Source organism: Phyllobates terribilis, unplaced genomic scaffold (genome assembly GCF_046119375.1).
Source record: "Phyllobates terribilis strain yellow unplaced genomic scaffold, ASM4611937v1 Scaffold_9__5_contigs__length_417890890, whole genome shotgun sequence".
Lineage (NCBI taxonomy): Eukaryota > Metazoa > Chordata > Amphibia > Anura > Dendrobatidae > Phyllobates > Phyllobates terribilis.
Window position 1 is genome coordinate 119585616 of NW_027362769.1, and position 27512 is coordinate 119613127.

At 40.1% G+C, this 27512-nt stretch overlaps 1 protein-coding gene across 3 annotated transcripts in view; it reads right to left on the reverse strand.

Moving 5' to 3' along the window:
- Nucleotides 1-27512, reverse strand: part of B3GALT1 (beta-1,3-galactosyltransferase 1) — a 513983-nt gene that overhangs the window by 67962 nt on the left and 418509 nt on the right. The window contains exon 4 of one of the 3 annotated variants that reach the window (XR_012250678.1): nucleotides 20345-20428. The exons of the other annotated variants lie outside the window; for them this stretch is intronic. The gene's annotated coding sequence lies outside the window, so the exon portion shown is untranslated. Of the gene's footprint in view, nucleotides 1-20344; nucleotides 20429-27512 lie in introns of those variants that run through there. 3 annotated transcript variants of the gene reach the window in all.

The following is a 27512-nucleotide window of genomic DNA, read 5'->3' on the forward strand; positions in this document are numbered from 1 at the left end:
GGGAAGAAAGCATCTGGCATCGACTTATCTCCTATGGGAACAAAAGGTTCGGGAAACGAAATTTACAAAGCTCTATCCTTACCTCTATCTGTAAGGAAGACTGGAAGACTTGGAAGCTTGACATACACTTTAGGAAATCCCACCAAAATAGGTAGGCAGATTACTTCTGATAAAGTAAGAAAAACTCACAATGGCCACTGAAATAACTTGACACTAATAAAAGTAATTATCAGTTTTAATTTACTGAATATCAACTAATTAAAATCAGACATTGCTTTTAAATTATGATTCAACAGAAAATATTTTAAAAACCAAACTAATGAAACGGGCCTGGACAAAAATGACGGTTCTCTTAACTTAAAATGATGTTGCACAACCTTTTGAGCCAACCACTGCAAACAAATGATTTCTGTAGCTCTCAATGAAACTTCTGCACTTGTCCACCGGTATTTTGGCCCACTCCTCATGAACAAACTGCTCCCTCTGTCTCAAGTGTGAAGGCACTTTCTCCAGACTCTATGTTTAGGCTTCTTCCGCAGATGTTCAATAGGATTTACATCAGGGCTCATCGAAGCCACTTCAGAATAGCCCAATGCTTTGCTCTTAGCCAGTCTTGGATGTTTTTAGTTCTAAGTTTTTGAGCATTATCCTGTTGGAGAACCCATGACTTACAGCTCAGACCAAGTTTTTTGACACTGGGCAGTACATTTTGCTCCAAAATGCCTTCATAGTCTTCAGATTACTTTGCACCTTGCACAGATTCAAGACACTCTGCGCCAGATGCAGCAAAGCAGCCCCAGAACATAACCGAGCCACCTCCATGCTTCACAGTATCTACGCTTCATGTATGCGTCTGTCAACATAGAGCTGATATGACTCGCCAAAAAGCTCCAGTTTTATCTCATCCGTCCAAAGGACATTCTCCAAGAAGTTTTGTAGCTTGTCAATATGCATTTTGGCAAATTCCAAATTCTCTTTTTTAGAATTTGCTTTCAACAGTAGTCTCCTTCTCTGTCGCCTTTCAAGAACTTCACTTTGGCCAAAACAGCGACTGATGGTGCGATCTGACACTGATCTACCTTGACTTTGGAGTTCACCTCTAATCTCTTTGGAAGTAGTTCTGGGCACTTTGGGTACTATTTGTATTATCCGTCTCTTCAATTTGTCATCAATTTTACTCTTGCAGCCACGTCACAGGAGGTTGTCTATAATCCGAAAGACCTTAAACTTATGAATAACATGTGCAACTGTATTAAAAGGAACATCAAGTTGTCTGGAGATGGTCTTATAGCGTTTACCTTTAACATGTTTGTCTATAATTTTATTTCTAATCCCCTGAGACAACTGTCTCCTTAGCTTGCTTCGGTCCATGATCAGTGTGGTATATACTATGATACCAAACAGCACAATGACTACTTTTCACCCTTAAAAATGGCAGACACATGTGTTTCTAATTAAAGGGGACACCATATTTTTACATGCTCCAATGGTCAAATTTTTTTCCATCTTTTCTGGATGTACCATCATTTTTTCCAGGCCATTTTCATTAGTTTATTTTTTTTTTACAAATTTTCATTAGTTGATATTCAATTTAAACTGAAAATTACTTTTGTCAGCTTCAAGTTATTTCAGTTATTGTGGGTCTTTCTTACTTTAACTGAAGGGTACCAACAATTTTGTCTACATCTGTATGTGAGTTATAAAAAAGGGGGAAGAATTACGCTTTTTTTTCTCCTCCTAAAAAGTGAAAAGCACATTAAAAACACATTTATTAATTATGGTAGGTTTTTCGCATAACGTTATTAAAATGAACGGTACCCAGGTTGACAACATTTTTTCGAGACCCCCTTGATAAGTAATTATGTGAAAATGAAGTGGGGCTTGCAAGTAATTTGATTGGATAGTAGCAGATTGTATAAGGACATGCCTTTTTACAAACAGAATGGTGACACCTAATGGTCAATTTATTCATACATTTCCATGAGGAGTAACAGAGGGACTTTACAAAGCATTAAAAAAAATATCTTCTAGAATTATTTTATAGGCAATGTACATATTTGGGACATTTAGGACATTACATTAGGGTACTTTTACATACAGCTGACATATCTTATGCACATTCAGAAACATTTAGTGAATTTGTATTTTTTCCAGTCTAGTCAATAATCAAGGATGAAAAAAAAACATTAGCAACCCAAATCTCTCTCCAGATGGTTTTATACAATACAGTATATCAGTGTAGATGAAATGTATCAGCCAGGAGACCAGGCTGTTCATCTAAGAGGATTGTCTAGACGGGAAACAATAGTAGTAAACTCTCTGCTGTGAGGAGTATTTGCTTTGTACGGATTTTCATCCTCTGTATGTTAATAAAAATGTTGCCGTTCTCTGACAGCAAACACAAAGATATTAAAATGGCAAATAAATGGAATGCAAAGTTAATTAGAAAGTTGCCAAATTTTCTATATACATGATCTATAATCACGCCACTATTGATTATGAGCGTCCTTTATGGTACAGCTATGTTTTTTCCTTCCTACCTATACACAATATTCCCTTACTGAGCTTCTTGCTGATGCATCGTTTCTTATACAACTGATCATAAACATGTCCATTAAAAAAGCACTCCCCTGAAAACGGTTATCCTCTTAATATATTGAAATTATCATAGTATACAGCACTGTGTACTTACAATTGCTCATTCAGCCTATTTATCCAATTAATCTTCTCCTTTCCATTAGGTCTATGACATCACGTGATTAAAAACAGACAACCTGAGCCCTTCTAAGGTCTATGTAAAAAGGAAGTCTGTTTTTTCTGCATGAGTCATCATTAGAACTACAATTCTACATCACTGCAAAGTCCCTGGCAGGGGGGAGAAGCTTGGTCAGGAGAACTGAAGAGGAGGTGGAGGTGGGCTGCCAGGGAGTTTTCAGTGATGTAGAATTGTAGTTCTAATGATGACTCATGCAGGGAAAATAGACTTATTTTTTTACATAGAAATTAGAAGGTTTCAGCCAATCTGTGTTTAATTATGTAATGTCATAGATCTAATAGAAAAGAGAAGAATTAACTGGGTAGAAAGGCAAAATGAGCAATTGCAAGTACACAGTGCTTTTAAATTGCAATATATAAAGAGGATAAAAACTTTGATAGGAGGAGGGCTTCTATAACTGAATGACTATGCGATGCGATGTTAGTGTGTGCACTCAACAATGCCATAAGCATGTAATGACCCATTGCCCCTCTAATAAATCCTCAAATCCTGTACATGGCACATTGCATGTTGGCCTCATACCCAAGAGGTGTGAATACATTGTTCACAATTCTATAGTAAAGCATTCACCTGTTTCTTGCTTTCTAGAGTCCACTTTCCAGAGGGATACATGATAATTGGTAATTAATGAGATTAAGGTGATGTGAATGTAGCAGTGAAGAACACAACATCTGTAAATATTCCATTAGCCTCAATATCACTATGGTTATACAGTATGAGAAGATGTGAGATGATACAACTGATGACTGAATAAATACAGAAAATTGCATACAAATTGAAAAGGTGACCATCGAATATAATCACTGATTTAACAGGGAAGGTACATTGGGGCTAACTGAGAAAGCAATGTTCTATGTTCTTACTATGGAGGCTACCCTCCATGGTGCTGGAAGATTATTGCTATTTTCAGGGTCTTTTTTTTTTATCTGTTTCACAATATGGTTTCTTTAAAAAATGTTAGCTTCTACAGCCTTAGTGTATCAACATACTTAGCTGACCGCAGAATGAGTTAACAGTAGAAAAAAAGCAGATCTGATGATATTGGAATTCGCCAATTTGCTTCAATTTGACGCGAAAATTCGATTTGCAACTAATTGATTCTCTGTGAATTGAATGTCCCTTATTATCATTTGCATAGTAATTGTAAGATGTAAAAATAACAATAATTCTCACTTCGCCGCTCACTATCCCCTTTGGGCAGCACGGTGGCTTAGTGGTTAGCACAGCAGCCTTGCAGTGTTGGGGGTCTGAGTTTAAATCCCACCAAGGACAACATCTGCAAGGAGTTTGTATGTTCTCCCTGTGTTTGTGTGGGTTTCCTCCAGGTTCTTCAATTTACTTCCAAACTGCAATGACATACTGATAGGGAATGTAGATTGTGAGCCCCAATGGGGACAGTGATGATAATGGCTGTAATGCGCTGTGGAATATGAAGGCGTTATATAAGTGAGAATAATAATAAATAATCCCCTGTACGGTCCTCAGCACCTCTTCTTACCGCTGCGGTGCGATGAAAACCCAGACATCTTCATGCCAGGCCAGGACCAGGACTTCCAGCCATGACTAAGCTCAGGACATTATTGCACATCCCAGCCTAGAACGCGCTGTAAAGTTGCACACAACACAACGCATGAACGTAGATGTCGCGCACTCTAGGCCAGAACGTCCGGTCGTGGGCCCGCACATGCGCAGGAACGACCACGGCTTAGTCATGGCTGGAAGTAGTGTGAAGATGCCCGGGGTTTCAGGGCGGACCGATAAAAAGAAGAGGTGCCAAAACCATATGGGGGAGAGTGAGCAGCGGAGGAGGCTGGAGAGGTGAATATTTTTTGTTTTTTAACATCTTGCTAGCAATTTATGGTTCAGTAAAATGGATGCCAGCTGGCCACCATGTTGCTGGATTCATGAGGAGCGATTAACAAAAATACTGTATTTTTTGCTGAAACTCTGCATCATTTAGTTGTCCAAGCAAAGTGTATGTGATTTTATTAAAATATTTTTTGATGCGTTTTTTCTGTATATGCTTCTATTAGGAGCCTGAAAAAAACACAGTTGCGTCTTTAAGTGCAGAGTCAAAGTTTTTCTGTAATAAAAAAAAATCATTTAAAATTACTGCTTGAATTCTGCACCAATAACACCTTTAATAAAGGGGAAAAAGCAGCGAAACCGCAATAATCAGAGAAGATGCCCGGTGAGGTGAGTATTAGTTGTTGTGTTTGTTTCAAAGATCTTATGTTTATTATGCTCTGGGGTCTCTCCAGATCCTAGTGCACAATTACAGACATTCCATTTGCGAAGAATAAATTTGCTTTGACTTGAATACCTCAGTAAAATCCTGTGGTCTAAGGGGTAACGTTTCTCCTTGTGGAGAGTGACAAGCGAAGCCTGGCATGTCAGAGTGAGGAGACTTATACGCCATGCATGCTCGTCTGGGAAATTAAATATGCAAGTTGTCTCTTCAGCGAGTAATAGAACTAGAACTCTTGCGACACTTATTGGAAGCAGCCATCTTAAAAGTCAATATTGACTCCTTAATGATCCTTGCAATTTCACTTAGGATAAAAGTCAAACCAGAATCTCAATTTGCCCCTCCTCAGTGCAAAGTATGAGATCTGTAAAATCCTCAAAGTCAAATCTTGTCAGATCCACTCATTCCTAATTAACACATATTGTCTTGTATACATCTTTGGATATCTTGGCTGATTAGTGGGATATACACTACCATTCAAAAGTTTGGGGTCATTTAGAAATTTCATTATTTTTGAAAGAAAAGCACATTTTTTCAATGAAGCTAACATTAAATGAATCAGAAAGATACTCTATACATTGTTAATGTGGTAAATGACTATTCTAGCTGCAAACGTCTTGTTTTTATTGCAATATCTACATAGGTGTATAGAGGCCCATTTCCAACAACCACCCCTCCAGTGTTTTAATGGTACATTGTGTTTGCTAACTGTGTAAGAAGGCTAATGGATGTTTAGAAAACCCTAGAAAACCCTTACACAAGTATGTTAGCCCAGCTGAAAATGGTTTGGCTTATTTGAGAAGCTATAAAATTGACCTTCCTTTGAGCTAGTTGAGAATCTGGAGCATTACATTTGTTTCTTCTACGAAACTCTCAAAATGGCCAGAAAAAGAGAACTTTCATGTGAAACTCAACAGTCTATTCTTGTTCTTAGAAATGAAGGCTATTCCATGCGAGTAATTTCCAAGAAACTGAAGATTTCCTACAACGGTGTGTAATACTCCCTTCAGAGGAGAGCACAAACAGGCTCTAACCAGAGTAGAAAGAGAAGTGGGAGGCCCCGCTGCACAACTAAGCAACAAGACAAGTACACTAGAGTCTGTAGTTTGAGAAATCGACGCCTCACAGCTCCTCAACTGGCAGCTTCATTAAATAGTACACGCAAAAAGCAAGTGTCAACGTCTACAGTGAAGAGTCAACTCCGGGATGCTGGCCTTCAGGGCAAAGTGGCAAAGAAAAAGCCATATCTGAGACTGGCTAATAAAAGGAAAAGATTAATATGGGCAAAAGAATGCAGAGATTGGACAGAGGAAGATTGGAAAAAAGTTTTATGGACAGACGAATCAAAGTTTGAGTTGTTTGGATCACACAGAAGAACATTTGTGAGACGCAGAACAACTGAAAAGATGCTGGAAGAGTGCCTGACACCATTTGTCAAGCATGGTGGAGGTAATGTGATGGTCTGGGGTTGCTTTGGTGCTGGTAAAGTGGGAGATTTGTACAAGGTAAATGGGATTTTGAATAAGGAAGGCAGTCACTCCATTTTGCAATGCCATGCCATACCCTGTGGACAGCGCTAGATTGGAGCCAATTTCATCCTACAACAGGACAATGACCCAAAGCACACCTCCAAATTCTGCATGAACTATTTAGGGAAGAAGCAGGCAGCAGGTATTCTATCTGTAATGGAGTGGCCAGCGCAGTCACCAGATCTCAACCCCATTGAGCTGTTGTGGGAGCAGCTTGACCGTATGCCACGCAAAAAGTGCCCATCAAACCAATCCAACTTGTGGGAGGGGCATCAGGAAGCATGGGGGGAAATTTCTCAAGATTACCTCAGAAAATTAACAGCTAGAATGCCAAAGGTCTGCAATGCCGTAATTGCTGCAAAGGGAGCATTCTTTGACGAAAGCAAAGTTTGAAGGAGAAAATTATTGTTTCAAATAAAAATCATTATTTCTAACCTTGTCAATGTCTGGACTATATTTTCTATTCATTTTGTCACTCATTTGATAAATAAAAGTATGAGTTTTCATGGAAAACACAAAATTGTCTGGGTGACCCCAAACTTTTGAACGGTAGTGTATACACATACACAAACATTATATAGATGATAGATAGATAGATAAATAGATAGATAGATAGATAGATAGACATGAGATAGATAGATATGTCCTGCTCTGCTACCATATATTTTGACATCTGCTGACACATAGTGAGGTGAATTACAAAAGTTAGGGGCAGTCCCAATTGGATACACCTTGTTGCGTCGGGATGGCTTTTATGCCCTTTTGTTCACAATAGTGTTAACTAAGTCCCCTATGTTATTTACATGTACTATTACTATTCACTTCTTACAGGGTGTTTGCTACTTTTGCTTTTATCTTGGAGATATATATATATATATATATATATATACAGTGCCTACAAGTAGTATTCAACCCCCTGCAGATTTAGCTGGTTTGATAAGATGCAAATAAGTTAGAGCCTTCAAACTGCAAACGAGAGTAGGATTTGTGAACAGAAGCATAAATCTTACAAACCAAAAAGTTATGTTGCTCAGTTGAATTTTATTAAATTTTAAACATAAAAGTGTGGGTCAATTATTATACAACCCCTATGTTTAATATTTTGTGGAATAACCCTTGTTTGCAATTACAGCTAATAATCGTCTTTTATAAGACCTGATCAGGCCGGCACAGGTCTGTGGCGTTATCTTGGCCCACTCCTCCATGCAGATCTTCTCCAAGTTATCAAGGTTCTTTGGGTGTCTCATGTGGACTTTATTCTTGAGCTCCTTCCACAAGTTTTCAATTGGGTTAAGGTCAGGAGACTGACTAGGCCACTCCAACACCTTGACTTTTTCCCTCTTGAACCAGGCCTTGGTTTTCTTGGCTGTGTGCTTTGGGTCGTTGTCTTGTTGGAAGATGAAATTACGACCCATCTTAAGATCCTTGATGGAGGAGCGGAGGTTCTTGGCCAAAATCTCCAGGTAGGCCGTGCTATCCATCTTCCCATGGATGCGGACCAGATGGCCAGGCCCCTTGGCAGAGAAACAGCCCCACAGCATGATGCTGCCACCACCATGCTTGACTGTAGGGATGGTATTCTTGGGGTCGTATGCAGTGCCATCCAGTCTCCAAACGTCACGTCTCATCAGACCATAGAACCTTGAACCAGTCTGTCTCAGAGTCCTCCAAGTGATCATGAGCAAACTGTAGCCGAGCCTTGACATGACGCTTTGAAAGTAAAGGTACCTTACGGGCTCGTCTAGAACGGAGACCATTGCGGTGGAGTACGTTACTTATGGTATTGTCTGAAACCAATGTCCCCACTGCCATGAGATCTTCCTGGAGCTCCTTCCTTGTTGTCCTTGGGTTAGCCTTGACTCTTCGGACAAGCCTGGCCTCGGCACGGGAGGACACTTTCAAAGGCTGTCCAGGCCGTGGAAGGCTAACAGTAGTTCCATAAGCCTTCCACTGATGATGCTCCCAACAGTGGAGACAGGTAGGCCCAACTCCTTGGAAAGTGTTTTTGTACCCCTTGCCAGCCTTGTGACCCTCCACGATCTTGTCTCTGATGGCCTTGGAATGCTCCTTTGTCTTTCTCATGTTGACCATGTCTGAGTGCTGTTCACAAGTTTGGGGAGGGTCTTAAATAGTCAGAAAAGGTTTGCAAAAGAGATCTTTAATCCACACATGTGAAGCTCATTATTCTTGGTGCCTGAACTACTTCTTAATACTTTAGGGGGACCAAACAGAATTCTTGTGGTTTGAGGGGTTGAATAATAAATGACACTCTGAATTAACTTTTAACGTTTTAAAAAAAAAACAAAACAATATTTGCTGCAGTGCATTTCCCACTTCCAGGCTGATCTAGAGTACAAATGTCACAATGCCAAGTTAATTCCGCATGTGTCAACCAGCTAAATCTGCAGGGGGTTGAATACTACTTGTAGGCACTGTATATATCTGTGTTGAAATCTGCAAGATAAATGGATTCACACAATAACTAAAAGGATTATACAATTTACTGAAATTATAATGAAGAATGCATGCAAGAGAATATACATATATATATATTTATATATTTATACTAGCTATTGAACCCGTTCTACACCCTGGTGGCGAGCATTTTTATTGGTATATGGTCTCCCATGCTGGTATGTGCTGCCCCCATCCTGGTATTTGTGCTGCCCCCATCCTGGCATTTGTGCTGCCCCCATCCTGTCCCCACCATCCTATCCTGGTATGCATGGCACCCCTCATCCCCATCCTTGTATGCATGGCACCCCTCATCCCCATCCTGGTATGCATGGCACCCCTCATCCCTATCCTGGTATGCATGGCACCCCTCATCCCCAATCCTGGTATGCATGGCTCCCTCATCCCCAATCCAGCTATGCATGGCTCCCTCACCCCCATCCTGGTATGCATGGCACTCCTCATCCCTATCCTGGTATGCATGGCACTCCTCATCCCTATCCTGGTATGCATGGCACTCCTCATCCTTATCCTGGTATGCATGGCACCCCTAATCCCAATTTTGGTATGTATAGCCTCCTCATCCCAGAAACCTGGTATGCATGGCACCCAATCCCTCATCCCAGTATGCATGGCACCCCTCATCCTTATCCTGGTATGCATGGTACCCCTCATCCTGATATGCATGGCACCCCATCCCTCATCCTGGTATGCATGGTACCCCACATCCCTATTCTGGTATGCATGGCACCCCTCACCCCCCAATCCTGCTCCTCCCGGTAAGGTAAGTATGGCGCCGGAGATCACGGTATGCGTTGAGTGTCTACGCATACCGCGATCTCCGGCACCATACTCTCCTCTGTAACGGCTGGATGCCTTCTTCTGTCTAGAGCCAGAATGTGCATGCGCAGTCTATAGAGGCTTCAGACAGAGACACGCATCCCTGGTTATATTATAGATTCTCTTGTGTGTTTTCTTCTTTATCATTTCAGTAAATTGTATTATTGTTCTTTTAGCTATTGTGTGTGAATGCATTTATCTTGCAGATTTCAATCCAATTATGAAACGTGTCTCATGAATTCCCCAAAAAGTAAAAGAGATGCTAAAAAGAAAGGAGATAATGATGAGCATTAAAAAAAAAAACTACTCCCTACAGAAAAAATCCACTGGGATAAGCCTAGCAATGAACATAAGGAGGCAATGCTTGACAGAAAATGCAAGGAACACAAAAGAGAATCCCTGTGACAAGCATCGCCCCCTCGTCCAGCCACATACAATAATGGCTTTGATATGCCTTGAGTGGTCCTTTAAAACACAGAAAACCTTCTAGCTCCAGAGCTATGATAAAGCATATTACAGTACGCATAATCAGTGATTGTGCACTTAATAAATGGAGTCCATAAAGATCTTAATGATTTTGAATTATTGATTTAATCAGGTTAGTATGAGCACATTTGATCGACTAAATGCTCTCCATTACTTCTTTTTATTATTATTTTTTATTAATGTATTTGAAGCATGGTCCATAAAACATCTGACCTAGTGCCAATTTAAGTTACAGATAAGACTATCAGAAAACCATTATTCCCTCCACAAACCTCAATTTCCAGTTAACAGCTGTAGACAGAATTTGACTTCTCATAAAGTAAGACCACTAGGGAATCCTTATATCAATCCATTGTCAAGGAGTTTGTGGCAGAGACAGATATTTTTTTTATACTTTTAACCTTCTCTTGCTTTAAGCGTAAAATAAATGATCCGATCAGAATGATGAGGCGGCAGTTCAGGACTCAACACCACACTTTAGGAAAGAGAAGAGAGTAAGATTCATGACTTCTTGCTCTTATCTTAACAAGAAGAAGTAATTCACTTGTTTTTACAACTTATCCTTTGTAATTTTTCTTTCTTTTAGAATTTCTATCCCTAAACAAATCTATTGTATATGAGATTTGTCTTTAGTATTCGCATTTGAAATGATTGGTTCTTAGGACGTTTGCAGGTTCCGCAGATGTTGGGCTGACAAATTCCAATTCTGAATTTGGGGATGGATGACTCAAATATTAGGAAGATTCAGGTGATGAAGATAAGCAAGATCACCTTTTTAGCAGAAGAAATTACGTTGTCACAGCAAAGAAATGGTGCACAACCTATATATTAACCATTAATGTGATCTGTGCTCATTTGTATCTATTAAGTTGTGATCATGGTCACAAACATTAATAGTTTTCCTGTTCATAAGCATTGAATAAATATACTTCTACAATGTGCTACTTGTTTAAGGGAATGTATCACTTTATACATTTCAGTATTAAAAACAACTACTCAAGCAATGTCGTAGATTTATTAATACTGTCTCAAATTTAGACGGCTTAGAATTAGACTAGATGCATCAATTTTGCCATATTTGGCACATCTCTAGACACTTTTGTTTACATTTTAATAACCTATTGGTCGAATAGTTTAAATGATTTGTATTGTACCAAAACTTTGACGCATTGTGAGACATCTTAACCCATGCCACTTTGTCGTTAAGTCACTCCTCCTTCCCTTTAAACCACACCATCTTAATGAGTGAAGCCGAAAAAATGTCCAAAATAAAGGGTGATTGGATAAAGGAAATTTATTTTCGTTTCAGTATCTGAATGCTATACTTGCATCAGTGGCAATATTGGGGAAGGAATAATCCCTTGTAACCGGACCCTGCCAGAGCTGTAATAAATGTAGTTTGGGACTGTTCGCTTAATTAGCGACAAGCCGCAATCAAAGTCAAAGTGGCTCAAGCCATGAATCTTGGGTGGAGGAAAAGAAAAAGAGGGAAAAATGATCTAAAGGTGCCATAATGTGTGTGGCTGCCGTTGGCCATGTGGGTCAGCACACATTATGATGACTTGGTGCAATGATGTCATAACGTGCACGAAGTCCTAGCCAGCCCTGGTGGCGAGTGAAGAAGATACTTGCCTTAACAAGATTCTGATGGATTGGCGGGGGGCTGCAGTCGCAAGGACAAGTAAGGAGCTAGGCAAGTATGATAATTTATTCTTTGTTTATTCCTACCCAGCCCATCTATTTATTATGCTTTGGGACCAAGGACGCCATCAGGTGAGCATATATCTCAAACCCCCATCCCCTAAATTGACAGATTAGCTAGTCTCTACTGGATATCCATTTTTGATATCTTGACAGCAAGAATCCGTAAGGCGTGTCCATTAGCAAATCCTTGCCACACCACTCTATAATGCTACACCCCACACCATTTCCCTCTTCTCCATACTCTATTACCCATCTCTCAACAGTCAGTCCCCTATGGTCCTAAATTCCAGAGTTTTCAGACAAGTTGGCAGTCTCGAGAGATTTGTCGATTCTTCCAGAAGTCTAGGAGGTCTCCTCTGATTCCTGGGACGTTACGGGAAAATTATCAAGTGTGCAAATATTAAGTGGAGGGACAATCAATAAGCAATTTTCCTTGGCCAGGGAAGTTACAGTGAAGAGAGTACCAAACTAAAGGTGACCAAAAGTCCACAGTAGCTACAACTCCAATATTAATAATGTGAACCAAATAGAAACATGACTCACAGGATGGCGCTGCTTAGTGCTGTGATCATGGTACAAGACCTGCAGAAATATTTGAATAATAAAGTTGATTTACAGGAAAGGAATAGCACATATAACCCAGAAGACCACCGACGACTCTAATTTTTCATTTTGTATTGGCTGTACTTGTTTCGCCGGGAGCTCGGTAACAGCAGGTGTGAATTCTCTGCTGGGATAGGCTTTTCATCACATTGTCTCATTACACAGCACAAAACATACAGCAATGATCCTGCTGTCTGCCACTGGATTATGTCTCCCAGTATGGTCTGTACAAAGCAAATGCTTTTTCCAAAAGGTCAGAGCAAGTTTATAACCAATTTGTTAGATTTATAAGTACTAGTGTTGTTTTTGTGTTTTTGCGAGCAGCCACCGTTGCCATAAGAAAGACAATCTATCATTCGGCATTTAATCCTTAGGAGCTTCAACTTTAGTTATTACTTTGAGCTATAAAAACAAAAATTAACTTCTAAAAAGGACAGGTCTATTTTGGCCTGCGATTTTTTTTTTTTTTTTTTAATTTGCCACATTTCTTATCTCATTAATGTTTTACCTATATATGGGCTCCAGTTAACTGTAAATAAAGTGCTCAAAGTCAAGCATGTGCATATCACATGTGAGGTCCAGATAAACCCATAAGTTATTGTGGACAGATAAATACCTGCTGGTAGATTATCAGTGCCCGTGTATTGTCCGCCTCTCTGCCCCAACGCGCGTTTCACCCATTATCTTCATCAGGAGGCGTGTCATGAGATATTTAGCATAAGCTTAATTTTTCTCACAGTCATTTTAATAGGAATATTAAAAAACTGTCAAAACATAACTCCACTCGAGAACAGGGACATGGATATAGAAGGTGCAGAGATTGCCGTTGCACTTGGGATCTGTTATCTACATTATAAATGCAACATAGTCAGTGGTGGGAGGGTAACTTCTGCAGATTTTGCAATATGTCTCTGGTTAGAAAACCACTCTTCTGTAAATTATTAAGTATTGAAATGTTTGCCAGTTGCTGTTTTACATTAAGTCTTCAGATCCCTGCTTTCCATGAGTTCGGATCTCTCGATTCTCCCAGCTCTAGATGACTTCTTGTGTTGGTGACCACACTCTCTGTGCACATGAGGCAAAATATCTGTAACCATCAGTATTGCTTGAGCATTTACTATACAACCTTCCAGTTGGCTTGCGTCTCAGTTGGATGCTCTTTAAGAGTTGTTGAGTATGGAATAGTAGCATTTAATCTCATCTTTTCCTTCTCTGATTATTTTTCTCCTTAAAGAGAATCTGTCACCAGGTTTTTGCTGCCCCACCTGAGAGCAGCATGATGTTCAAGCAGAGACCCTAATTCCGACGATGTATCACTTACTGAGCTGCTTGCTGCAATTTTGATAAAAACACTTTTTTAATTGATAGAGATCTACCAATTGTCAGAATGCTGAGCTCTGTTTAACTCCGCCCACACCACTGATTTGCTGCTTTCAGTGAACACTGTGAATAGGCAGAAAGCTACCAAACAGTGGTGGGGCGGGGTTATGCAGAACTCATGCATATGAAGGACTACATAGCAGAATGCTTACAAGTCCTCTAGCAATAATCTCCTGCTGATAAAACATTGACTTTTATCAAACTACAGCAAACAGCCAAGTAAGTGATACATCACTGGACACATCATGGTTTCTACTCTACATTATGCTGCTCTCGGGTTAGGTAGCAAAATACTGGTGACAGATTATATTTAGGAGCCACCACGGTAACCAAACATCCTGTTTTGGTTTGTATCTGCTATCAATGCAAAGGGCAGTGGTATAACTTAGTGCGCCCGAGCAAAAATGCAGAATATGTATCAAGCCCCCCACTTAACGAGGCAGATTGTCTCTTCAGAGAGTAAGAGAACTTGGACTTTAGTTTCATCTATTGAAAGTAGCAATCCTAAAAGTCACTATCGACCCTTTAACGAGCCTTACCATATGACTCAAGATAAAAGCCCAGCCAGAATCTCAATTTGCAGACATGTGTTTCAGGGTGTTGCTCCTCCTCAGTGCAAAGCATGAGATCTCATTCGGCTGTATGAGAGAGTCAAAGGTCTCTCATACAGCCAAATCAGATTTCATACTTTGCATTGAGGAGGGACAACACCCCAAAATATGTGTCTGCAAATTGAGATTCTGGTTTGGCTTTTATCCTAAGTCATGTTACAAGGCTCGTTAAAGGGCTGATATTGACTTTAGCACTGCTACGTCCAATCGGTGGCACCAAAGTTCAAGTCCTCTTCCTCTCTAAAGAGACAACTTACATATTTAATTCTCCAACATTCCACAGCCTTATAAGCCTCCTTACTCTGGCATGTCATTCTCCATAAGGAGAAACATTACCCTTTATGTGGCAAAGGAACACTCCGGCACCAGGGTCAATTTTACATATAATCCCAATCTAAACATGTTGGTAGTATAAATATGCAAATATGGTAAATTGTAAGATACCACCATATTCACTGTTTTGATAGAGCAAAGTCTGTTTGTCGCAAAACCATGATCTTTTATCCTTTCCAAAAATTGACATTTTAATAAGAGAAAATATAAAACCATTCAATAATGATAAATATCAGGTTGGAATTTGGATTAAACTTCTTAGGGGTTGATGGTGTCTGAAGCTACGGATGATTTTTTTCTTTTTGCCATAGTCAAGTTAATACCCACCAAGAGCAGCAGAAGATATGGTGGCAACAAAACAACTTAATGATTTTACATTGTGATGCCTGATTTGGAGTTAGTTCTAACATGGATTCCTCTTGGATTAACATGTGTCAACTTTTAGTAGATTTGGAATGTTAAGACCTTAAATGTATCATCCAAGTCCCAGTCATTTCCAGGCAGGTTCTTACATAAAAGAGACATTATCCCACATCTCGATGTATTTGCCAATCCTTAATATCAATCTTTAATTACTGGTGGAGCAGGAGCTCTGTTTACCCTGACAGTCTGAATTTTCATTGACCAAATTCCAACTACTAAATTATTCTCAATTATCTCAGTTCTAAAGCAATTTTATGACTATATAAAGCTAGAATAATCTGGCTCCAAGCAATTTGCTCTCCTCTGTTTTCTATCTCTGGCATTTACGCAGATACCTGGGATAACTTTATTTTTTTCCTTTATCCTTGACCCTCGATAATTCACTGTTCACTCTTCAAAAATGTGTTCTTAATCCCTTCAATGCTAGAGGGTCTTGCAGAACACTGAAGGGATTAGAGACATGAAACTCTCCATAATCCCTTCACTGCTATGCAGGACTGGATTTTTACTGCTCTGCAATCCCATTCAGCACTAAAAGTGTTGACCTCCTTCATGGCAAAGTCACTTCCCTTGTGCACTTGAAACAACTGTACTTTTAATTAAACTATTTTGTCATTTAATCGTCAACTGTTTTTCTTAATATTTTGGGTGTGCATAAAAGAGTGGATACTGCAACTTTTGCTGCAACAGGCCACATGCAAAACCTTTACGAAGCGTAATCCGATGATACAGCAAATGCAGAGTAACCAGTCATGGGTTATTTGGCATACTGTATAAAACATGTGGGCATGATTTTTATGAGGAATATGTTACACTTGCCTGGAGCTGATGAGCTGAAATTGCCTTTATTATACCAACTGGCTTACGTTTTTGATATTGACTGAACAAGGGGATGCTTATATTTTACAATATTCCCATAGAGATATATTATCATAGCCAGCGGCTCGTGGCAGCCTTCTATGGTATGCAACCGTAAATGATTGTATCACCTAGATATTTTTTTTTTATTTGATTAAAACTATGTAGTAGAGATGAGCGAATTGATTTAATGTGAATCAAATATATGCCCAATTTTTAGGAATTTGCTGAACCCAATAAAATTCGAACAATTTTTAATTTGATTACCGTATATCACGCAGAGAAGGATCACATTGTCTCTTCCCCATGATGTCTTGCAGCTATCACATTGCATGTCATAGTACAGCCAATTAGCAAGGACTATCACAATGGAGAGGCACATTGAGGGAGGGGAGGTGGGAGCTTTGGAGCTCACCACGTTGGCTTCCTTCACAACTTCAGTTCTCTTGAGGAGTCCATTGTGCGGATTCGGTATCCACTGGTGATAACAGCCAAGATAGGAAAAAAAAGAAAGGATTTTTTTGGCACATCCAGCCAGATAATAAATTAGAATGATTTTATTGAAAAAAAGTTTAAAACAGTTAAAGCATTGAAACCGGTTTCAATGTATTATCGGTTTTAAACATTTTTCAATAAAATAATTCTAATTTATTATCTGGCTGGATGTGCCGAAAAATCCTTTCTTTTTTTCCCAAGGACTATCACTGTCTGTAGAAATAGAATGAACAGGAAAATATGTGTGGCATCGTCCGGGCACTGTACTAGAGGAGAAAAGACGATCAAGAAAGATTGAATACTTTTAATGGACTATGCTTTTCAGGGATGGTCCATCCTCCTCATCATGTACATATAATGATGGAGACAGACTGTCCCTGAAACACATAGTCCATTAAAAGTACTCAGTCTTTCTGGATCGTCTTGTCTCCTATTACCCCATCATTGATGAGAGTTTCTCCTGGAGATTTAGCGAGAGCAGATTACATCAAAGTCACACATATTCATCCCAGTGGGTGGTCTACCGTCCGTCTACCGTCCACTGGGATCAACATGGGTTTTTGCATTTTTCTTTGACCACTCTAGATGTTCTGAGAAACTTATTATCCCAATTGAATGTTCTCTGTTTCACATTATCCAAATTATTGCCTAAAAATCAGTGTGGAGCTTCTAGAGATAGAGAAGTACTTTAGGTAGAGAAGTAATAGTGTTGGCATGCTGGATTTTTTTGGTGTCATCAAGAGAAGTAGCTTGAAGCTCATGGGCCTACATACAAAGTCTGCAATAAGTTTATCAATTCATAAGAAACCATTACTAGTACAGCAGAACCTTTTGCTTCCCTTAGGCAAAAAATAGTGGAAGGATGCTCAAAGGTCCAAAAAGTTTTCTATTTACATAATACAGGAGCTCAAACGAGCTGGCACATGATACGTTTTTTTTACCTATCCACGGGAGATTGAGATCAGTTGGGATCCCAGCGGTCTGGACCCCATCCTGTGGATAGCGGAAAACTTATTATGATGGACCAATTCCTCTAATTGTTAAAATTCTGGCTTCCTGGCGCTACCAATAGGGGGAGCATAACACTTACAATTATGGCTGAATGTAGGACAAGTAGCATTTTATAATTTAATTCCATGCCTACATTATAGGAAGCAGAAGATTTGGTGTTTTGTAGCAGAATAGCTAACATCTGATCCATAGCAATTTTATAGCATATGAACCTAAAATAAAAATTATGTTCGTAGCTGGAGACTAGCATTAATACTTTTTTTCAAAATGTAAAGAACCAATAAGATAACAATTTTGTTGTGATTATACCTTAGCTAATTCAACGTTTATTATCCGGTCATCATTAATAATTGCATTGTATGTGTAACTTTGGTTTTAATTCTATTAGATCGTAAAAAGAAGCAATTGGGTTTTTTTTTGTAATGGGCCATATAATCAAAATGGCACACGCAAGTCAAATAATTGCCTGTTAATGAAGTGGCTGAGAATGACTTAACAGTAATGTACTGTCAAATTGGCAGGACTGTGCTTCACATGGCTTCATTTGATCAGTTAGTGTTTAATGAATCAGTGAAAAGTTCTCCTGGGATGAAGTCGCTCACAATCGAGATCAGATTTTCGTATTAAGTATGCATGGAAGTGCCTTATATTCCCATATGAGGCCATAAATTAAAAAGATTGACCTTGCACAAAATGTGAAATAAAAAATAAAATTTTTTTGGTAATGATAATGATTGAAAAATATTTATATAAGACAATTTTCATATTTAAATTTCCTAGAGGAGCATGTAAGGCATTTAAGTCTCCTAATACTGGTGTGCCAAATCTGGCATGTCACTCTCCACAAGGTGAAACCTTACCCCTTAGATCCCAGTCTTAGCCTCTCATCTAGCCAAATCAGATCTCATACTTTGTACTGATGAGGGTCAGTACCCCGAAACACCGTGTCTACAAGTTAAGATTCTGAATTGGCTTTTATCCTAAGTCTTATTTCAAGGCTCGTTAAAGGGTTGATTGTGACTTGTAGGATCGCTACTTCCAATAGATGACGCTATAGAGTTCAAGTCCTCTTCCTCACGGAAGAGACAATTTGCATATAAGACTTCATTTTACCATACAATGTATTGAACAATGGGAAAAGCATTTCAAGTGGGATGAAATGGTGTAAAAAATGCAACTGTCCCATTGTTTTTTTTTACAGTATTTATTGTGAAATAAAATTGATGGTTCTCTAGGTGGGTATGATTAAGGCAAAGGCAAAGTTCTAAGGTTTTTTTTTTTTCCGCTGTTAAAATAAATGTAGAATGTTTCTGTTGCCATTTTCTGAGATCTGAAACTTTTTTATTTTTTCATCCATGGATCTATGTGAGGTTTTGCTTTTTGAGCACAAATCTGCCATTTTTATTGATACTTTTCTGGGATACGTATGACATTTTGATCTCTTTTCAGTTTATTTTTCAAGGGAAATGTGGAAACCCCAAAAAATGTCTATTTGTGTGTTTAGATGGCTTTTTTTCTTTTCAGCATTTAAAGTACAATTTAAATAATTTTATATATATTTATATATATATATATATATATATATATATATATATACGTTCATTCTATCAAACGTGTATTTTTTTTTTTTAACTAATTCTCCTTTTTTTAAGTGGCAGAGGGGAGTGATGGAACTTAATTATTTTTTTTAAACACCTTTTTTCTCATTTTTAATACCGATAAGACACTTGAATCGCAATAATTTGAGCACTTATTTTGTATATTGCAATACCACAGTATTGCAGTATGTAGTGAAGTTTCAGTTCTCCCATAAAGTCCAATCTGTGGCTCAGCTTCACACTAAAGCTAAGATGGCAGCCCCTTGGCGGAGGGGCCAATGAGAGTCGGTGTGCACTAGCAAATGCATCATTTAATTAACAGCAGTATTTAAATAATTAAACTGCAGTTATTGGAGTAATGTTCAGGTCGGTGCAGTTGCAGGCAGATGTCGGCTATGTAACACCGCCGGCATCTGCCTGGTATGCAGCACCCTCAGTGACCTGTGACAAAAAATGTACATAATATGTTGCTAAGGTGTTAAGCAGGAGAGGAAAAGTCTTATTAATGATATATTACGATGGGAAGGTAATATTCAGAAAGCAGATTAACTAAATATATTACATAGTTTTCACTTACAGGTTCAAATGTAGAACCTTTAATATGTAATAGTAATAATAAGTAATAATATTCTATGGCCTCTAGGTGGGAAACCTATGAACCACCTTCTATCTGCTGGCATCCAGACTCCTATTTTCATTAGCTTCTTGGTGTGATGTTGTGCGTGCATTACGGCACAATGAAGATGCCATACCAGTCCGGTTATTCAAAAGAAGAGTCGGTGATGCCAGTAGGAGGTGGTGTGCAAGGCTCCCGCCTAGTGGCCAAAGAATACTAGGGTCCTGCAGGGTTCTGCAAATCGATTTGTTCAGCTTCCCAAATTTGGGAATGTCCTGGTGGATCCAGGATGGTCGGGAGGTATGCAGGCGTTGTCTTCATGAGACACCCCCTTTTAAAGGATTGACTCACAACATACCTTATTGATGTTATGTCTTCTGCACCCTGAACAATGCACATGTTCTGTTAAGATGGAAGGTGGGACTTCAGAAAAATTTTCTCTGCTAGGCCCAAAAAACGCCAGCTAGAAGCAAAATTGAGCAAAGCTGATTTTATAGGAGAAACCACAGCACAGCAAAGCACAGAACCCAACCCCTGTTTGGTGCTAGCCTTCGGCTTGAATATTACTTTTCGGCACGGAATATTCTGCATTCAGAATTTTTAATTTGTTGTGCTGCAGTAAAAAGTTATCTCACATTTTATTATGAAACATTATCCAGTAAAATATAATGTATAACAGCCACAGATGGTAAAAGCAGTTACGCTCTGTGAAATCTACTAGACATATGAGTAATGGGTGATTAACTTTCTAAACAGACAACACACACATACATTAGGTACTGAAAATGTCACATTATTGCCTATCTCGAATGAAAAGTCCAGAGTAGCGGCATTTTAGGACATAAACCTGTTTGGTATTTTAATTGCTTTTAAGCAAGCTTGGCGGCTATAATAATAGATGTAACACAGCTCTGCTTTAATACTTATCCATACATTTCACAGGATATAAAACCCTTTTTTTTTTACTTAAATAATGACACAGCCAATAGAAAGCAGAAACAGTTGAATAGATTTACAGTATATTTAAGTGTTAAGTGTTTCCTACTTTCAACATCTATGACATACACAGGATAAGCCATTTTGTCAGTTTTTGACACTGCAAACAAAAGTCTATCATTTTCTACATATAAAACATTTAGTATTATGTCGATATGCGAAATGGCCGTCGTCCATAATGGTTGCGAAAATAACAGGAAGATTTTATGGATGGTGAGTGCCACTTGTTTTTTCTCACATTTTTCTACTCTGAAATACAGTACAGACCAAAAGTTTGGACACACCTTCTTATTTAAAGATTTTTCTGTATTTTCATGACTATGAAAATTGTACATTCACACTGAAGGCGTCAAAACTATGAATTAACACATGTGGAATTATATACTTAACAAAAAAGTGTGAAACAACTGAAAATATGTCTTATATTCTAGGTTCTTCAAAGTAGCCACCTTTTGCTTTGATGACTGCTTTGCACACTCTTGGCATTCTCTTGATCAGCTTCAAGAGGTAGTCACCGGAAATGGTTTTCACTTCACAGGTGTGCCCTTTCAGGTTTAATAAGTGGGATTTCTTGCCTTATAAATGGGGTTGGGACCATCAGTTGTGTTGTGCTGAAGTCTGTTGTATACACAGCTGATAGTCCTACTGAATAGACTGTTAGCTGCTTTTTTCTTGCCATAATACAAATTCTAAGTAAAGAAAAACGAGTGGCCATCATTACTTTAAGAAATGAAGGTCAGTCAGTCCGAAAAATTGGGAAAACTTTGAAAGTGTCCCCAAGTGCAGTTGCAAAACCATCACGCGCTACAAAGAAACTGGCTCACATGAGGACCGCACCAGGAAAGGAAGACCAAGAGTTACCTCAGCTTCTGTGGATAAGTTTATCCGAGTCACCAGCCTCAGAAATCACAGGTTAACAGCAGCTCAGATTAGAGACCAGGTCAATGCCACACAGAGTTCTAGCAGCAGACACATCTCTACAACAACTGTTAAGAGGAGACTTTGTGCAGCAGGCCTGCATGGTAAAATAGCTGCTAGGAAACCACTGCTAAGGACAGGCAACAAGCAGAAGAGACTTGCTTGGGCTAAAGAACACAAGGAATGGACATTAGACCAGTGGAAATCTGTGCTTTGGTCTGATGAGTCCAAATTTGAGATCTTTGGTTCCAACCACCGTGTCTTTGTGCGACATAGAAAAGGTGAACGGATGGACTCTACATGCCTGGTTCCCACCGTGAAGCATGGAGGAGGAGGTGTGATGGTGTGGGGGTGCTTTGCTGGTGACACTGTTGGGGATTTATTCAAAATTGAAGGCATACTGAACCAGCATGGCTACAACAGCATCTTGCAGCGGCATGCTATTCCATCCGGTTTGCGTTTAGTAGGACCATCATTTATTTTTCAACAGGACAATAACCCCAAACACACCTCCAGGCTGTGTTAGGGCTATTTGACCAAGAAGGAGAGTGATGGGGTGCTATGCCAGATGACCTGGCCTCCACAGTCACCAGACCTGAACCCAATCGAGATGGTTTGGGGTGAGCTGGACCGCAGAGTGAAGGCAAAAGGGCCAATAAGTGCTAAGCATCTCTGGGAAGTCCTTCAAGATTGTTGGAAGACCATTTCCGGTGACTACCTCTTGAAGCTCATCAAGAGAATGCCAAGAGTGTGCAAAGCAGTCATCAAAGCAAAAGGTGGCTAATTTGAAGAACCTAGAATATAAGACATATTTTCAGCTGTTTCACACTTTTTTGTTAAGTATATAATTCCACATGTGTTAATTCATAGTTTTGATGCCTTCAGTGTGAATATACAATTTTCATAGTCATGAAAATACAGAAAAATCTTTAAATGAGAAAGTGTGTCCAAACTTTTGGTCTGTACTGTATGTTCCAATAAATTGGAAGTTTTTTATACTTACTACCTGGATTAACCTTTATCAGCGGTAGCGCCAGGAATCTACCGCACTCTTCTCTCCTTTACAAATTAGTTTTTGAAACTTTTTATTTGCCAACTTTAGCTGGTTTGCATCCAGGAGATGGGCATCATTGAAGATCAAGGAGTGCATTGATGAAAATTTTCATCTGTACTTATATCCTCATTTACAATACACACATTTTCCCAGCTATTACCAAACTTGCCACCTCTTCGCCCCTCCCCCAAGACACTCTGGCACAAAGCAACCTGATGGCTAATTTTTTTGAGGTTTAATTGGACTTTGGGAGATTCGACCAACTCGTTGCAGAGCCACATGCATGTTTTGGGAGAGTTGGCAAATTTGCACAAATTCTATAGACTTAAGACTAAACAGCTGACAAAAACTTAATCTCTAATTTGGAATATTTTGGTCAGAGTGTAGACCTGAATGGGTGGGATCATTTTTATATATGAATGACAGCAAATTATTTTTTGGGCAAAACTTTTGTTATGCCAGAGGCGGATGTATGACACACGGAATAAATCTTTAATTTTCTTCAATATACTGTATCATTCTCAACCTCTAAATGTCATTTCTAGGTCATAATACAGTGGGGTAGATGTACTCAACACTGGTCAAAAGGAAAAGAGATAGACCCCAATTCATCAAGACTGGTGATTTTCTCACTGGTTTTGATTTAGGGATATGTTGGAGCAGATGCTCCCTATTCTTTAAGAAACACAGGCTTCCTAATGAATCAGGCAAAGTGCATAGTGGCATGTACCTCACCACAAACCTTACTTCAGTCTCTAACGGAGTAAGATATGTGACGTAGTGAACACCGGCATTCATCATGAATTTTACGCCACGTCACGATCTCATCCTGCTCACTTTGTCAGAACTGGAGAGAAGAAAGGCTTGAAAACTCCAAAAGTCGCATTTTGTTTGGCGCAAAAAAATGTTCACTTTGTGAGGGGGTGGTTGAGGATTCCCGCTCCCCTCGAAAGCGGTTTTATTATATGTGTATTATAGTGATCATAAAATGTGTTGTTTATGATATAACCATTAGATGGCAGCAATAGGTTAGATGGCAGTTAATATGTTTGTGCTTGTGATGTCGAGTTAGTGCTGGACAGAGTTAACCAGTTTGGGCCGGCCTCAGTGACAGTTAGAGAATGAGGGGTGCTAGGAGTTGGGGGCAGCCATCTTACAGTTACTGTGTGGTGAGTCTTAGAGAAGAAAGGAGACAGTGAGAAAGTCTCAGAGAAGGAGACACTTGTGCAAAATGAACTAGACAAGAACAAGAGGAGACAGATGTGTGTGTGGTAGCAAATACAAGGGACCAGCAGCAGCGGGGACAAGCAGGACAGTATACCTCAAGTAAGCCTATTTGGGGACTCCACATACGTGCCGTGACTAGGACAGCCTTATCAGCAAGGTGGATCCAGGATAGTTGGGTAGCGGGAACAGTAGGGTGATAGCACTAGCTCCCTTAATTCCAAGTTCCAGAAAATGGAGTTGCCCTTAGGGCTGAATCACTCTGCAACTATTGCACAAACTATGTCCGTGTCCATGACCACTGGGAAAGTGCCGTTGGCTGTATATGAAGAAGGAAAATGTATTTCATGCCATACCGTGTATGTAAATGTGTTTGTAAGGAAAAAGGACTTTGCATTTTCAAGTTGGCTTGGCTATCTCATTCTGGAAACCGAAAGATTCGGCGCCGCAGATGGTGAATCAGAAATGTGAAAATGACTGTCACAGAAACACTGCTCGCACACACACCCAGGGATTCACTGAGTCCCCAATTTCTGTAGTGGACCGGGCGATGAATTAGTAACAGAAGTGCCACTCAACCATGGCTACCACCCTGCCTCCCATTACATTTGGCGTAGTCGCATCCAACGGGTGAATATGACCTGTAGGGTAAGCAAGAAAATGCTGAGTATGGACCATAAGAAAAATGCCCCTGGCGCAGGAGAGGTGCCTGAAGATGAATGGAGAAAATGGAAAATAAAGAAAAGTATACGAACCAAGATAGTGGACAAAAGCAGTGATCCCAAAATGGTGGCCAGAAATGTGGGTCCCAAGATGGCAGCAATGGGTGGTCTCAGGTGGAGAAGACTGGCCTGTCATGGGCAGAAATGGTGCACGGAGGTGCAAAAATACCCCCAACCCACTGGGAGGCTGGCCCGGAGAAAAGGATGTTCGATCCAGAAGGAGAGTGGTGAATCAGAGGAGGGAGCGGTTTAAGATGAATACTGGCCCATCGGGTAAGAGATGATGAGTGAAGGAGGTGTGACCCAAGGCGGAGTCGCCAAGAGTGAAAGGTGACGCGTCGGCCGCGTTTGAAGTCCGGCCTACGAAGAGGCAAGGCAAAGGTCACAGGAAGCGTGCGGTGGGTGAAAGGCTGGTGCCATTTCCCTGCAGCTTGTGAAGAGAGAGGAGCTAGGGAAGCCGTCGTGATGGCACACAGTGACTGCGAGGCAAGTGCACAGCTTGCGTGGCGAATGAGCGATGGCAGTGACGACAAAGAAGCAGAGGGCATGAGCAGTGAGAGTCAATATGGGGACCCATATGCTGTGGAGGAGTACTGGCGGGGGTGTGGAGTCTTTTGCCTGTCCTTGGGCCCTGTTTACCATGATCAAGTAGTTCTGGAGAATGCCATCATCACCAATTATTGTGGTTCAGCCTGAAGGGAGACACTCAGTGTATACTGCTTGGGGGACCGGAGAGTCTGTGACCACTCCAGAGTACCAAGAAGAGGTAGAGCCCACTGCACAAGGTATGTAGGCCTCAACTCTATCCCATTCAGTAAGGCCAGACACAGGCCGACAACTACTGCATTGTGCCCAGTTGTCAACCCAAAGAAGCTGCAGTGAATTCCTCAGGAGTGCTGAGCAGTGGTATACTGAGGGGAGGAAGATAGTAGAAGAGCTCCAGGAAGGATTTTGGGCCTTGAATTCCAGTGATGACTTCGTCTGAAAGGAGCATAGCTTTGCCTGAGAGGAGTCTGGAAGAAGATGGAGAGATTCCAGGAGACACCTGAGCAGTGTCCAAGGTTCCGTCTGGGCAGTTGCAGTTACTCAGTTGGTCCAGCAGGCTATTTTGAATGTTTAAGTTCTGAGGAACCCCTATCTAAAGGCTGGAGACCAGTCAAGTCTCAGGGAGCGAAGTTTAAGGTGCTCCACCTTTGTTATTTTTGGAAGGACTGTTGGCATCTTTGTGGCCGGAAGGCCTATGTTTTTTTCCTAAAAGGAATCGGAGGGACTGTTCGGGATTCTCTTGTTGATACCCATGGATGGCTGATGTTGTTTCTTTTACCCCCTTTCTGGATTGGAGGACTTTGCAGCTCCGAGAGGGTTGCACACCCTTTGCTGAGGACTGCGCCCAAATAAGGACTGATGGGGAAAAAGAGACTGTACTCCCCATGGACTGTGTCCTGGTCATAAGGACAAATATTTGGGGGAGGGATGATGGACGACCTGATGCTCCAGCCAGGTCAGGAACTTGGAGGGCTGTGCCCTTGGACAGGAAGGGCCGCTACTGTATTGACCCATGGGTCTCTGTTAAGTATGGACACGAACACTTCGTTTTGGCGTCCTTCCCAAGAAGAACCGATTCTGGTAAAGTTATGGACTGTGTCAGATGTTGTTTCGGGGCCCTTAACCAAGAAGGGCTGGACGTCCAGTGAGGAGAAGATGTCTGAGGAAAACTTTAGTCCAGGGATTAACTGAATCCCCAATTTCTGTAGAGGGCCTAGGTTTTTGAATTAGTAACAGAAGTGCCACTCGACCATGGCTACCATCCTGCCTCCCGTTACAACTTTTCAAAACTTTTTTCGCCACAAATCTGTCGACAAAGCTTTGATGAATTACCCCAATAAAGTTGCTTCTAAAAAATAATTATACCTCTGGCTTCATTTTCCAAAGAACCTCTAAATATGAGAGATGCAACGTAATTGGTTGCCAGGTACGACTACTGTACTTTCTTTTTATCAACAATGTTAATACATCTCTCAAGATTGCATCACTTTATATATTCATCGTGCTCTAATTAATTTTTTTGTCCGATGTAGAAAATATTGACTTTTATTTACTCTCTTTTAAATCTGCTAAAGTATAGAAATATTCCGGGGGCTTTTTTTTTTTACCACTTAGAATACGATATACAACAGCATGTTCCCGCAGCCTTGACACATTCAACATAAAGTTATTATTCATCTGTGTATCTGAGCTGCTGGCATGAAAGAAGAAAAGCTGTAAAATGCCCACATTGAATCTATCATATAGTATTATATGCGGGGTACACAGTGTGTGGTAAATCTTTTAGATTTCTAGAATGTGTAGGATTTGTCAAGCTTTTGATTAACTTATTCTGTTTTCTGTGAGGTGTCTGCACACAGCTGGGAATACACTAAACAGCTGGATTTTACTATTCATTAAGATATTCACCTTGATACCAGCTTTTGCTACATATGCCAAAGTTTAGAAGAACAATGTAGAGAAATATTTACAGCTGTGGTATTCGTCTTGTAGGTCTCCAGAGGTTGTGGCTTTTATGGCATGCCGGGAGACAAGATTTTACTAGAGATGAAGAGCTATGGGTTGCCAACTTTTATAGGGCTTTTTTT